The 13,672-nt window shown below is 36.8% G+C and overlaps 1 protein-coding gene across 1 annotated transcript in view; it reads right to left on the bottom strand.

The window, feature by feature from the left end:
* The window catches only part of PLCE1 (phospholipase C epsilon 1), a gene marked incomplete at its 5' end in the record, with an annotated part of 125,438 nt that overhangs the window by 100,447 nt on the left and 11,319 nt on the right, over positions 1-13,672 (bottom strand).

The following is a 13,672-nucleotide window of genomic DNA, read 5'->3' as shown; positions in this document are numbered from 1 at the left end:
GCTGTAATGCTGCAGATGCCCTTTCCTACTGACTCACCATATTTCTTCATAAGGGGGCACCATTTAGAAAGGACAAGCCTGTTTCACAAGTCATTTTTGCAAACCTAAAAATTCCAAGGGTGACTATACACTACTTTAAGAGGGTCGCAGAGGAACACAAAGTGGATGAAAGTAATTTTTTCCTAGTGCAGGAACTGAAATAAGCCGTTACAAATAAGCAGCCTTACAAATCCATTTTCTTTTAGATTAAAATATAGATGACGGAGCCAACACGGAAGTACTACAGCACACGGGGTATTTTGTGGCTTCATGGCCTTACATTCCTCAGGAAGACTCCTTAAGTGGGTCACACTTCAAATAAACTTCAATAAATCCATATCTAGTAACCTGGGTAACTTATCTCAGAAGAGGGCCTTGCCACTATTTAGTTTACCTTCTAATACTGCTCTTGAATAACTTAATCTGTGGACAAACAGTGATTGAATAATCAACAATAGGTGAGAATAACTAGTCACAGAAGAAAAAGAAAAAAAAAAAAAAAAGAAATGTGTGATAAAGGCAATGATGATAAAGGTAAAAGTAAGAAAGCCACCGAGTAGCAGAAACTGTGCAGTAAACATGACAGTTGCACATCTTCTGAAAACATATTTTAAATAAGATGACTCACCCCTTACTGTCTTTAAAACACCTTCCCTTACAGTTATGGAGAAACTAACACAGAAGAAAAACTATGACCAGATATGCTACAGTTGTATGCTAGAGTGTCGAAAAAGTAAACATGCAAAACATCCACCTATCAGTAAAACCTGGTCACTTCCCTCAGTGTCCTCTTACAATAATTAACAGACAGACAGCAACAAATACAGAAAAGGGTACATGGCAGAGAACATTGTTCTTGACTTCTCCTATCCACAGAGATACGATTTCTGAAAAAAACTGTAACAAATGTTTTAATATTTTTGTACTAATAGTACTTACCAGAACTATCATCATTAAATACAACATGTCATCTAGCAAATACTGTAAAAACAACAGGAGATAGCTGAGTTCTATAAAAAAAAATTACAAGAGTTCACAAAACCTTGTCATTCAATGCTCCAAAAATCAGTAATTACAGTCATTTTGCATGTTTTTATTGAATAAGACCTGTATCTATTTTTCTACAGAATCTCTACTTTTACTAAAAATAAAAGAATACCATACAACAACTACCTGTGGAGAACTGTTCTTCAGGAAAAATTGTCTGTCTCTATTCACTGATTTTCTAGTATTGCTTTGACATTATAACACCTGCACTGGTACCCTGAATTCCTTCATACCAATTTGTGGTTTATTTTCTCAAGTGCTGTAAGCCAGAAGAAATTTCTTACCTGTCATTGTTAGGGAAAACGTACTTTTGCTTGACAAGGCATAACGACAAGATATTCTGAAATTCTGGTTTTTTTCCTGCAAGGATGTGTGTCTAGAAGACAATCCCTTTTCATGGTATCAATCTTGACAGAAGTCTTCACATGGAAGTCCCAAGCATGCAAAGACAGGGTAAACACCTCTTCCACATACATCAATTTCATTACATCATTTGGAAACAGGGATACATCAATGACATTTGAGCAAATGGAAAACAGAAAACATACGCTGGAAGGAGAGTCCCTGGGGGCAATCAGTGAGGGGGACAGCTGTAGTCACTTCTTTGCCTACTTTATGACCAGTCATGAGTGTGTTTCTAGGTAGAACAGCAATGTAGTAGGTACATAAACTCTGCTGTTTTCTAGCTACTAATTAACTTTGTTAAGAGCATGTGTCAAAATCAAGAGTCTTTGATAGACACATATCATGTAAATATTTAAAGATATCTCTCCCACAGAAAACTTGTTGGATACTCTTCTAACTACACTACAGTTTGCAGCACAGATTAGCTCCTCAAAGAAATCCCCTACCATTACACATCTTGCAACTACAAGTTACAAAAAACAACTATTCTTCCTTAGCTGGCCTGCCAAATCTTTTAGTGGAAACAAAGAGAAACATCTACAGATGTCCTACCTGCTAATATTTAGAAAATGGACATCCAACATGATAAACTTGTTCCTTCATGTCATTGAAACCAATTTATTCACAAGGACTAGCCCCACTTCTATATGGGAGATTAACGAAAAGATGCCCATCTTTACTATAATCATTCTAGTCCTAGCAGCAGCTTCTATTACTATTGTAAAATAGGGGTACAAGAATCATTCTGAATTAAGTAAATTAGGTCATATAATAAAGTTCGGTAAGTAGTTTTAATTGCTTTTCTTAACTACAGGAGAACTTATTCCAAGATATATTTCAAGTTTGTTGGCAAACATCTATGAGCATTTAGTTTATGATATTTTGACATTTTCTAGTCTATGGACATTTTAAAGGACATACTAATGATTTGTTAGCAAAATGGTTTGGAAAAAAAATGTATAAGAAACATGACTAAAGTAACAAATAATGACTTAAAAACATGCAGTGGATTTAGCTAAGCAGATCTACAATCTGTACCTTTACCTATATATTATATGCTGCTAAAGTTTCCATTCTTTCATAGCTATTACTTTACAATTGCAGCAAAAGTGTTCTTTGAAAATTTAGAGTAAAGCACCTGAACAAAAGATACAATTTGAACTGAGAAGTCCTAACTCCTGGAATCCATAATAAAAACTTCACTCTAAGTGCCTATGACCACATCATTATCCAAATAGCATGAACCCTGATACCATCTAGTACAGAAACTGCTTTACTCTTTTAAGCTTCTTTAATGTGCAGCATGATCCACTATGCAAAGAAATACTTCAGGACATCCAATCTGTTCTTGGCAGTCTCCACAAAACAAAAATCTAACAGATTTGTTCAAATACAATTTAAGTGCACTTCTGGCAGATAAACAATGAAATTCTCTTTGAGCAGAAGAACAAAACACTATCTAAATTCCGAGTATAGTTTGGTAATGCTCAGCTGAATTTAAGATCATCATGTCCCCATGGTCCTGAACACATTATTTTCTACACAAACCAGCTTGTTGAACTAAATAAATCCACAGCACCCTTAAGTGCGTGCACACACACACACACACACACAAAAAAAAGACTGATCTGTTCCTAAGATCTCATCAGGAACTCCAAGAATCACATGCAGGACCCTAAACCAGTCAGGAGTCAGGCACCAGTGAGAGAGACATCCTTGCTCTCCGCATCTTAGCACAGGGTTAGCAAGAAAACCAAATGTTTTTCTTGTCGAACACACTTTATGTGTATTTTTCAGTACCACAACATATGGACCTAATAGCATGAGAAGATTTACAAGAGATTCATATGTTTAATCCAACAGAAGAACAACATTGTTCCCTCCAACCCACATCAACAACTTTTTGTGCTATTTATTGATCTTCCAGCCTGAAGAAGAAGAACTATGTTTTCTTAATATCAAGGAATTTTAGGTAAACAAACCACTGCAAAATGCCTGGGGAATGACAGTTTAGAGGTTATTGTGCCAGCACACGAGGCATAAATGGTGCATCCTGCTTTAGCAAAAGATGACATTCTCCCCAGCTGCAGGATTTTCTTGACAAAAAGGTGAAGGTGCACTATTACTCAGCTTTGTTCTCCTTCCAAAGAGAACAAACCATGTCTGCAGAAGACTGACTACGTGACCTCTTAATTAAGAGCCTGTCAATTCTAAGATAGCTTTAATTTCACAGTGAGCTTCTTTGACACTGCAAATACCAGAAAAATTGTCCTATAGCAGAGAAGTAGCTCCATATTTCCTACAAATCATTAAATACATGTCTCATTAGCTTTCTACTTCGCTGTACGAAGGGAACCAGAGAGACCACGTATCTGTAAGGAATGGTATAACAGTATACAGCCTGGGAAGGAACAAAAAAAAAGGCAACATCCAACATATCCTCTTTGGTCTGTTTGCCAAGTCTGTCCCAAAGCAGAAAAACCCAGATGCAGAACCCTGGTGTTACAAGTTCTCCCACATACCTCTCATGAAATTTGTCTGTGTGGGTTTGTTCCAAAAGGCTTTAGCTTCTTAGACATTTTGGAACCTGCGTCTGCACCAAGACATGCATTTGCAATATGTTAAGTACTCCAGTCCTTTCACTGAGAAAGTGTGAGCTATGTTTTAAGCTCCAGTAACTTATGCTTTTCATCACAAATATTCTGTATGATTTGATCCAAACCATCCCTGGAAAGCTTCTCCTCAGTGAAAGGAGAAAAACATTCCCATGAAAAATTATTTCCTCCAAGAACATAAAAGGGCACACTCTCCAGCTCATAAAATTACTGGTAAGAAGGAAGGAAGACAAAAATTCAGAAGACTATTTTAGAGGAATTCAGAAAAGCAGACTGAAGCCTAGCTTGCACTTCTTATACCTGACAAAGACCAACCGAAAGTCTGCGTTAATGCCTTGCCAGCAATGTCCATCACTAAAAAACTTAACATTTTCTCTCCTGTGTATTTCCTAATATCTGAAGTTTATTGAAAAGTTTTACTAGTACTGGGTAAGTGATTTTTTTTCTCTTACTTTCCAAAATGCCCAGGAGGAGGAAAAACTATACCCCAAAATCAGTACATAATACTACTACAGTTTTACAAACACAGTAGAAGTGGAGAAAATAAGTACATAAATAACATCTCCAAAGTAAGAACTATTCAGAGGAAAAGTCTGAAGGAAAATCCGTAATTCTAACTTCCAGAATCTCTCTCTTCACCAAACAACTCTTCTTCAACTGCCACAATTACAAGGCCAGAAGAACCATTGTCTACTGCCCGACCTTTCCAAGGGATTACATATCTCTTTTGATGAGCTGGGTGAAGATGAACTGGTGTATGAATCAATCAGTCTTAGAATGAATTTTATGCACTAACTCAGATTTTTCAGCAGATACAAGTACATGACAATGCTGTTACCTAAATAATTACACATAAAACTAACAAAGAATCAACACAGCCAAAACTTCATACACACAATGTAACTGGGAAACCTTCATTTCCCTTTCCTTTTTTTTTTTTTCCTCCTGTGAATGCTTCTGATATGTATAAAGAAAAGAAATTACAGCGCCAGTTTTCTTAGTAAGAGATCTGAAAACAAATCTAATTCTAAAAAGTTGGTTAAATGATCATAATTATATTCTAAAATAGCATCTACAAAGCTCTTATGTTCCTAAGTTTTTGGCACCTTATTTTTTGCATCATATGGGTCAGTGTTTGTAGTGGTAAACATCATATAATAACAGGACATTTTCAACCCACCCAGGAGTACTTTCCAAAAGTGCACACAGGGAACCAGTATCAAAGCCATACTTTTCTTAAATATAAATGCAGAATGGTTATTAGAAAGCTTCTATTAGTTGTGAAATTCAAAATTTGAGCCATTCAGATTATTTCTTTTGGCCAGATCACAAAGCACAGCTACACGCTGTATTTAATAGTTAAGACTTTCATCTGATTCCACCTACTGGTAGGAAAATTGTTTTCTGTAGCCACGACAATTGTACAAACAAGCAAAAACGCTTTGCTCACAGTGTCATTCAATTAGTAGAAAGTAAAATGGGCAATCAGGATTTTCCAACAAGGAATCAGATACCAAACATTTAAAAAACTGCTCATGAAGACTTCAAGGAATGATATCCCAATGTTTTTTGTAATTCATATGCTGTATTGGGCTTGACTAACTTTTTGTAAAGATGTTGACTTTAAAACCTAAACTTGTTTAAACTACATAGCAGTGAAGATCAGGGAAAAAAAAAAATCCATTTTTATATTTTCTTCTATACAATCTATTTTATTTAGTATATGCACTGTCCTTTACATGAAAAAAATGTCTCCTTTCATCATTTTGCCAAGAGCAACATTTTAATAAATACAGATTTTTAAATGTTTTTCAAATATATACGTGAACACAAAGCATATTTTATGCAACGAAACAAACTAAATTGAATAAATCTTTTATATTCAGATAATTTGCCCAGAATAAACCATCCTTTTGTTTATATTCATATAAACATAACTGCCATGACATAAGACTATGCAAGAGAAAATATTATCTCTGTTCAAGCCATATAAGCACAAAAAGCCAGGGAGGCTGGCCCCATGATAGGCAAATTCACCTCAGGGAAAGATTATTTTGTCTGGTTTGTAGAAGAAAGTCAGCAAAATACCAAACCAAACTTTAAACCATTTTGTGAGGATTCCCAAGCTGGTCAAAGGCAGAAAAAATCTCAGAAAAACAAGGTTTGACGTCTACATCATGGACCTTATTGCTCTAAATAAAAAGTGGCATCTAGACTAATTGACCAACATGCCATCATAAAGCCTGAAAAAAGAGTTAACTCTTCTGTTTGGTCCATAGTTTAGAAAATGCTCTAACTCCCTAACTGTGTCTCTTAAGTTGGAAATAAATACAAGAAAAATTCTGCCCAGCTTTTCAATGAAAGTGAAAGAGGACTTCACCACAAATCGGCTAAAGAAATCCATTAATACCTCTTAAATACCAGAAACACATCTCCCTCCTCCCACCAAACATTAGGAAAACATATCTATCCCCTCTTCTCCCTTTTTTTTAAAGTCTCTTGGCCTGTTTTGGGCCAAAATTTACTTATCTCTCTCCTTTGGCTGACCATTATTCAATCAGATTGGAGAAAACACGTTTTCTTTTTTCTAATATAATACAGTAAGAGTTGTTCAGCATTTCATGAAAAGACAACAGCAACATGTGGAAAATGCTTCAAAAATGATGGGAAAGGATCTTTTTCAAATCAGTTTTAGACACGAGTGTTTGTCAAAACTTTTGGAGTGCTGTGGGCTTTTTGAGGGTAAATAATCATATCAAACATCTTAGACACTATAGCATTCAGAGCACAAGCCAGATAATTTAATCCCAATGTAGCATACATATGTTTCTGAAAGAATACAGGTCCATGTGAAAAAGTATAAACCTGTGCCCATTTTAGCAATGCTCTACTGAACACGTGCTTCTCGACCACTGAAACAGTTAAAAGCGGGGTGAGCTTGTACATGCTGTTCCTTCATGAAATATTCGACACAGAAAAGTGCCAAAGCAGCTTAGTTCAGAAAGAAGCTCTGTTATACTAAGGTGCAAAAACATTTCAGCAGTAATTTTTGCAAATAATGTGAACACTTACTCTTCTGGATTTTTAAATGTTATTTACTTTTAAATGTTGAGAAATAAATTAGTTACAAGAAGAATAACAGAGCCATGAAGTTTGGAGTCACATATACTAAGTCTGTTGAGTCTACTGTAAGTAAATTTACTGTCAAGAAGAACCTTTTTACATACTTCTAAAGTAGCCAGTTACTTCCAGTAATAAAACAAACCATGAATGTTTCCATGTGCAATTAAACCTCTATCCTGTTTGCGCTCCATGACTGAACTCATAAACCTTCAGAGCTGGGAATGTGGTGCAGCACAGTGCAGGCACCTGAACCAGCTCTGTGAAATCAGGAGCATGTGCAAGCAATAGCAGTACCTGTTTTTTCCATTGTGTTGTATTTCAGCTCTCTCCTTGCCATCACATTAGCTAATGGAAGAATGACATAACATGGTGATGACAATGCCATTTCACATGTGCATTGATTACAATGTATTTGCATAACTTATTCCTTCTCAGACTGTAAGCACAAACTTACTTTTATTTAATCTGATCTATAGTAAATCACTCTGTGAAAGACATTATGAAGTACTTGTCCAATTCTTTTTTAATATGCTAAGAATACATTTAGAAAAAATAAATTTAATGCATTAGGTTTGATCAGTCTAAATAAAAAATGAGGGAGCTGCAGTATCAGTCTGCCAGTAGATAACAGGATGATAGATTCCTCCACGTCCTCTAAGAGAGCAAATAATAAAAACTATCTACCAACATAACAGAAATTCTCTATCAGAATCAATATATCTTGACTGCTTCACTTATTATCCCACTCTGTGTCTACTCTGTAAACTATCCTGAAATATATATCCTGAAGTCATGCACCATCTTATGAAAAGAACAACATTTAATACTGGCCACTCTTCACTGTATCTGCCTAATCTAGGTTTTTAAAATATTCAAGTCATATCTACATTCAAATCTACTAGCAGTCTAACATTCTTTAAAGCACAGCTTCCTGTACAAAATGGCACTTGATGAAACTGTGCTCCAAATGGCTGGAAAAAAAAGCAATTCTGACCTGCAGACAAAGGAACCTGAAAGTGGCTGTAGAACACAAGCCAGTGGGCTCCAAAAGGCTCCTCCAGTCTCACCTGCAACACCAGTGCAGACACAGAGCAACATCCAGTCTTCCTGCCACCATGTTAAACAGATCATAATTCACAACAAGGCAGGGGCTTGAGAAAGGTATATCAGAGAAGATCTTTGACTAATTGGCACACATGTTTTTAACCTTTAAAATTAATATTTGCGGCAGAAGGAAATGGTTACTTTTCCATTTGGGTTTTGAGGTTTTTCTTCCAAGCATCCAGTTCACTAATCATACACCAAAGCCAAATTTGGGATTGCATTTTGTCTTTGAAACAACACAGGAATTCAGTTTTCAGATTTTTTTTCCCTTTACTTCTGCCTAGAGAAATGTCCACCAATGCCAATTAAAAGTGATAATACAGCATAGAACAGAAATGGATAACAAATACTTATAGAAGTTGCTTGTTAAATCTATCAAGATTACCAATAAAACTGTACGAATAATTGTCTCCACCAGATGGCATGGGCCTCACATTTTGCTTCAAATATAGTCAAACTTCAGTGACATGGATGAAGATCAGACTCTTCCTGTTTTTCCTCTAATGTACAAATTTCAATAATGGCTTAGAATGTATATAGTTTCAACAAATTAACAGACATGTGCTGTAATCGAGGTATGGAAAATGAATTTCCACACTTAGAATACATGCAGTCATCTATGAGCTGTTTTGAAACCTTAGCCTTTTCCCTCCTAGGCAGGACATGCTATATACAGTTCTACCAGGAAAGTTATACCTGTAAAACTATCCTTGCAGAGACGTTGTTCAGGGTAAATATATTATAGTATAAGGATTCTTCTACCGCTATACTTTGTGCAGGTTCTCTAATTGTTTTGTCAAAAGAACTGCAGCAAGACAAAGATTTTATCATTATGGGTATCAGATATTCAGTTACTTATCATTTGAGTGTGTATGCGTGTGAATGTGTACACGTGTACAAATTAGGTCTAAGTGAAAATCAGTGATAACAGTTACACAGATATTGTAGTCAAACAGAAAGAAACCTTGTCAACATTTTCAGATAGTGTTTCAGTGGAATTTAGGCCCAGATTTTTAAACTGGACTCCTAAAAATCAAACCTGCAAATCCCTAAGACGTCTAAATGTCGCTGATCTGATTATGAGAAATACAAGCCCTTCAGCATCTCTAAAATCATGATTTTTTTTTTACCCAGTAGACTAATAACGAATTTTTTGTGTCTAATTTAAATGCCTGTATTTAAAATTTTTGCTGTAACTTTTTTTGAATAGTACTGAAGTGTGAATTCTACCTTCAAAAAATATAATGGGTATTCCTGCATAAGCAAAGCTTTCTCACAAGAGCCGCCTCCAGTTTTGGAGGATCAGCTCTGAAAAAGAACAGTTCAAACCTTTCTGACTGATGTCAGTCAGATTGTTTGCATCTGTCCATGGTATTTGGCTACAACAAAAGCACCATACTAGACATCATGTCAACAGCCAGTTGGACAGTAGCAACTTGCAACAAGTAGTAAATAGGCCAGTCTTTGAACCAGGGATCTACAAGGTCTCATGGTCCTAGAGCCATCTGCTCCAAGCAAGTCCCACAATCAAACTTGACTCAGGTAGGAAACACAAAATAGAATTTCCTTTATGCCATTCACTCTTACCTAGGTTGTGTGTTAATAAACAGAGAGGATCAACAGCTGGACCACATGTACACACTAATAAGGAGATCCTCAAACTACAGAGGATGGAAGAGAAAATCAGGTAATGTTCTTCAATAAGCAGATATTCTGTGCTAAACTGGTATCGGTGACTTGCTTATACAATATATAAGCTAAAAATACAAAAGCACAAAAATTAAAACTGCATAATGTTCAGCGGTAACAACACTGCCATCTTACAAAAACAGTATTGTTTCAAATTTCCCATTAATAACTTGTCAGCACTTAATCTAATTTTATGGACCTTTCTTATTAGGAAAAAAAAAATCATAATAATATGGTTTTCAGTGTTACACAATAATGATTAATCTATTCTAGACAAATACACTACAAACTACTTATTTTCCCACAATGGTAACCTTGACAGTTCATTAAGAAGTTGTTTCCCAGCATTAAGAGGTCTTAAAGACTTTAATGTCCAAACATTTTGGCCTAACAGCATGGCAAGGGTTTTTTCAAAAAATAAATATTTGTAAAACTTGTTCTACTACCCTTCAAGCAAGCTGTGCCATCCAGCCCCTGCTCACGTAGTAGCTGCAGCTTCTCCACATCCCTGGGACAGCTGTGGGTTCCCTCCCACACAGCTGGAGCTGACACAGGCACAAACAGCACAGACAGAAGCTCCAGGATGTGATCTGGGACCACCCTAAGAAACAGGTAGCTCAGGTTTGCTAACACAAGGAACAGAATTTTCTTTTCCCCTTCTTTAAATCTGGACATAAAATGGTGGATGCGAAGGGCATGTGAGCTCCTGCAATGACTCTGCCCAGGTCACCAAGGTTTCAGCAAAGCACAGTTTTAGTGGGGCTGGACCCTGGGCTTCAATACCCTCAGGCCACTCAGAGTGTTGAAAGAAATCAGTGTGCTTGACAAGAGGACCACATAGTGAAGAAGGCAGCAGTTTAAAATCTGAAGTTTAAAGATACACACACTGCAGGTTGGAGGGCAGAGGAGGCAACAAAACAGGACAATATGGACATGGCTGGGGCAGAGGTATAAGTTAGACTACAGGATAAAGATACAACACATATGAAGTTTTTAATTTTCATTTCTTTAAAAAAAATGAAACCAAATTATGGTCTGGATTGTCTTAGATTTGAGCCAAACTAGTATTTATCAGATCCAGCCAAATCATGGGCTCAGTCATGGGTTTCCAAACTGTGGTGCACATACTATTAATGATACACAAATGTCAACTAAGCAACCAAACAATTCTTCCATGTGCACGTTAAGTACTGCTGCTAGCCTGATAACGGTAACATATGAAACAGATACACTTGGAAGCTCTGCCCCTCATCTGTAGGAGAGAGGTGGAAGTCCAAGTGGAGACTCAAGATATCAATTGCAGTGCTGAATTTTCTGACATGCATCATCTTAGTCTTCTAACAAACTTTATTATTCTAAGCTTTCCAAATTAAGTTTCATTCTATTTCATTATTTGATTTCATTTGTTACCCAGATAAGAAATTGAAACTGATTTTTATCAAAACCAAAACTCAGTAACTCTGCTTGCAGATTTGAATTTTTTAAACCAGCAACCAATTTAAGATAGTATGTTATTTTCATCAGATATTTTCCATAGCAGAAAATATACCCAGCAAAAAATCCTATAAAACATCATCTAATTAAAACCCCAAGAAGCTAGCAAAATAGCCCAACTACTGAGCCTTGCCAGACACGCTTGGCTTTGGCACATCAGGTCTTGCCAGAGTGCCTCAGTTCATAATGGTTTAGAAATCAGATGATGACGAACAATGTCTCTCCAAATTCTTTTAATTTTCTTTTTGTTTTTACTTGAAAGTGCAGCTTTTGTACATAACCATCCTAATAGTATGATCACTGGTTTACATGTCTTCGTTGCATAGAAAAACAGTAAAACCCTTAGTCCTGGTTAAGTTTGGAAATAAGATTTTGTTGTTGTTCTTTGCTCTCTACATTTCTGAAGTCCTAACACTCAAAGGACTCTTTGTCAACTATCTCTTTTCTTTTCCTCCCAAGCTTTTCCTAAAATTGGCTGCTTTTCACTAGTTCTTTCAGTTAACTACCTTTCATATCTCATTAGCTAATTGTGCCCAGTACTGTTAAATCAATTTCCACTTCTTTTACTTAATGAAAAATGTTTCTTTCAGTTTTTGTTCTCTTGGATCCACTGAGTCACCACTACATGGGTATTTCCTGTGAATCTGCTTTCATCTAGGCTGTTGTTTTCCTTGTGTTCCTTTGCAGAATGGAGAAATTAAAATCAAGCAACGATCAGAGGGATCTGGCCACTACTGCCTAATATAAGTACTGATTAGATAATACGTCTTTTTTTCCTGATGAGTACAACAGGAAATCAGTTACAAATGTACTATTCTTTACGACAGTTTGATGAAATGGACATTTAAATTCAGCCAAAAATACCAGCTCTTTTGGAAAGCAAATTGCAGTCTAAAAGTGTAATACTACAACTATATGCATATGAACCATCCAACATGAAGTTTCAACGCTGTTCACTAACCCTCCCTGGAAAAAAAAAAAAATCTCCAAAAAGAACATGGAAAGTAAAAGGACCCCAAAAAACCCCTAAAATGTAAATGTAATAGCTATAAATGGTACAGGTGCCACATGTAAATTTGAATGAGCTCAACAAAGCTGGGTGTAACACTAATAGAAGCAGGAGTGCCCATTAAGACCACACAATTGCATGAAGAAGGAATTTCAGCTTTAACTGTTAGACTCAGCCAAGAGCAGGTTGTGAACACTATGAAAAAATACTATAAAGTAGTAGAGAACTAATGGGACATATTTTGAGAAGCCTGCTTTAAGACTGAAGGATAAAAGAGGCTCCATAAAGACCACTGGTCCAGGGAATAGTGAGCAAGCTGAAGGTAAGTTCAAGAATGTAACTAGGGAACAAGAAAAGACAACTACTGATAGGCTTGAAGTAAAAAGAGCAAAACTACTTAGAAGGTGTTACAAAAAACTAGCGTTTTCAAGGCAGGGAGGTGAACAGTCCCCCCTTTCCTTCACAGAATTTAATGAGAAACCCTACCGAGACTTCCAAGGTCAGGAGGCCTAGAAAGAAACAGCAGATCTTGGAGTCATCCACCAAAAAGAACCTGGGGAGAAGGAGCCTGAAAAAGCTATAGTGAAATCAAGATAGTGCAAGCTGCAGGCATGAGTCATTTACAAACAGCAGCAGCTGGACCAAACCCTGAGATAAATGCTATTAAGGCTGGCATTTGGAGAAGTCTGCAGAGCCCTAAAAATGGTATGGGATATGGTCTATAAATGGGTTAAGATAAAAAACAGTTGACAGATACCTTATCCAGGGGAGCAAATGCATGGTCCAAGGTTCTGGAGCTGGCACCTTCACCACAGACAAAAGCCCAGCTCTGCTGCTGCTACTCGGTGGTAAGAAACATGGTTACCTACCAGGTAAGGAATATTTAAAGCCCTCAATCCAGGGAGGATCACCGGTCATGGTAGCTGACATGCTATCAACTGTCTCTGACTGCTTTTTTCTGTCATTTCAGAGGGTGCAGACTAAATAAGATCTGACCACTTAGGTCACAGAGAGCACTGAAGCAGAGTGAGGGACAGGCAATGCTGCATTCCACCGAACAGCCTGCTACAAGGATCAACGAGTGATCCTTCCACAATCCTACACAGTGACAACCTCAATTCTGAAGAGAGAAGGCAATATTTTCATT

The sequence above is a fragment of the Nesoenas mayeri genome, assembly GCF_963082525.1.
Source record: "Nesoenas mayeri genome assembly, chromosome: 7".
NCBI classification, from domain to species: domain Eukaryota; kingdom Metazoa; phylum Chordata; class Aves; order Columbiformes; family Columbidae; genus Nesoenas; species Nesoenas mayeri.
Note: the sequence above shows the minus strand (reverse complement) of the source record. Positions and strands in the feature narration are given on the sequence as shown.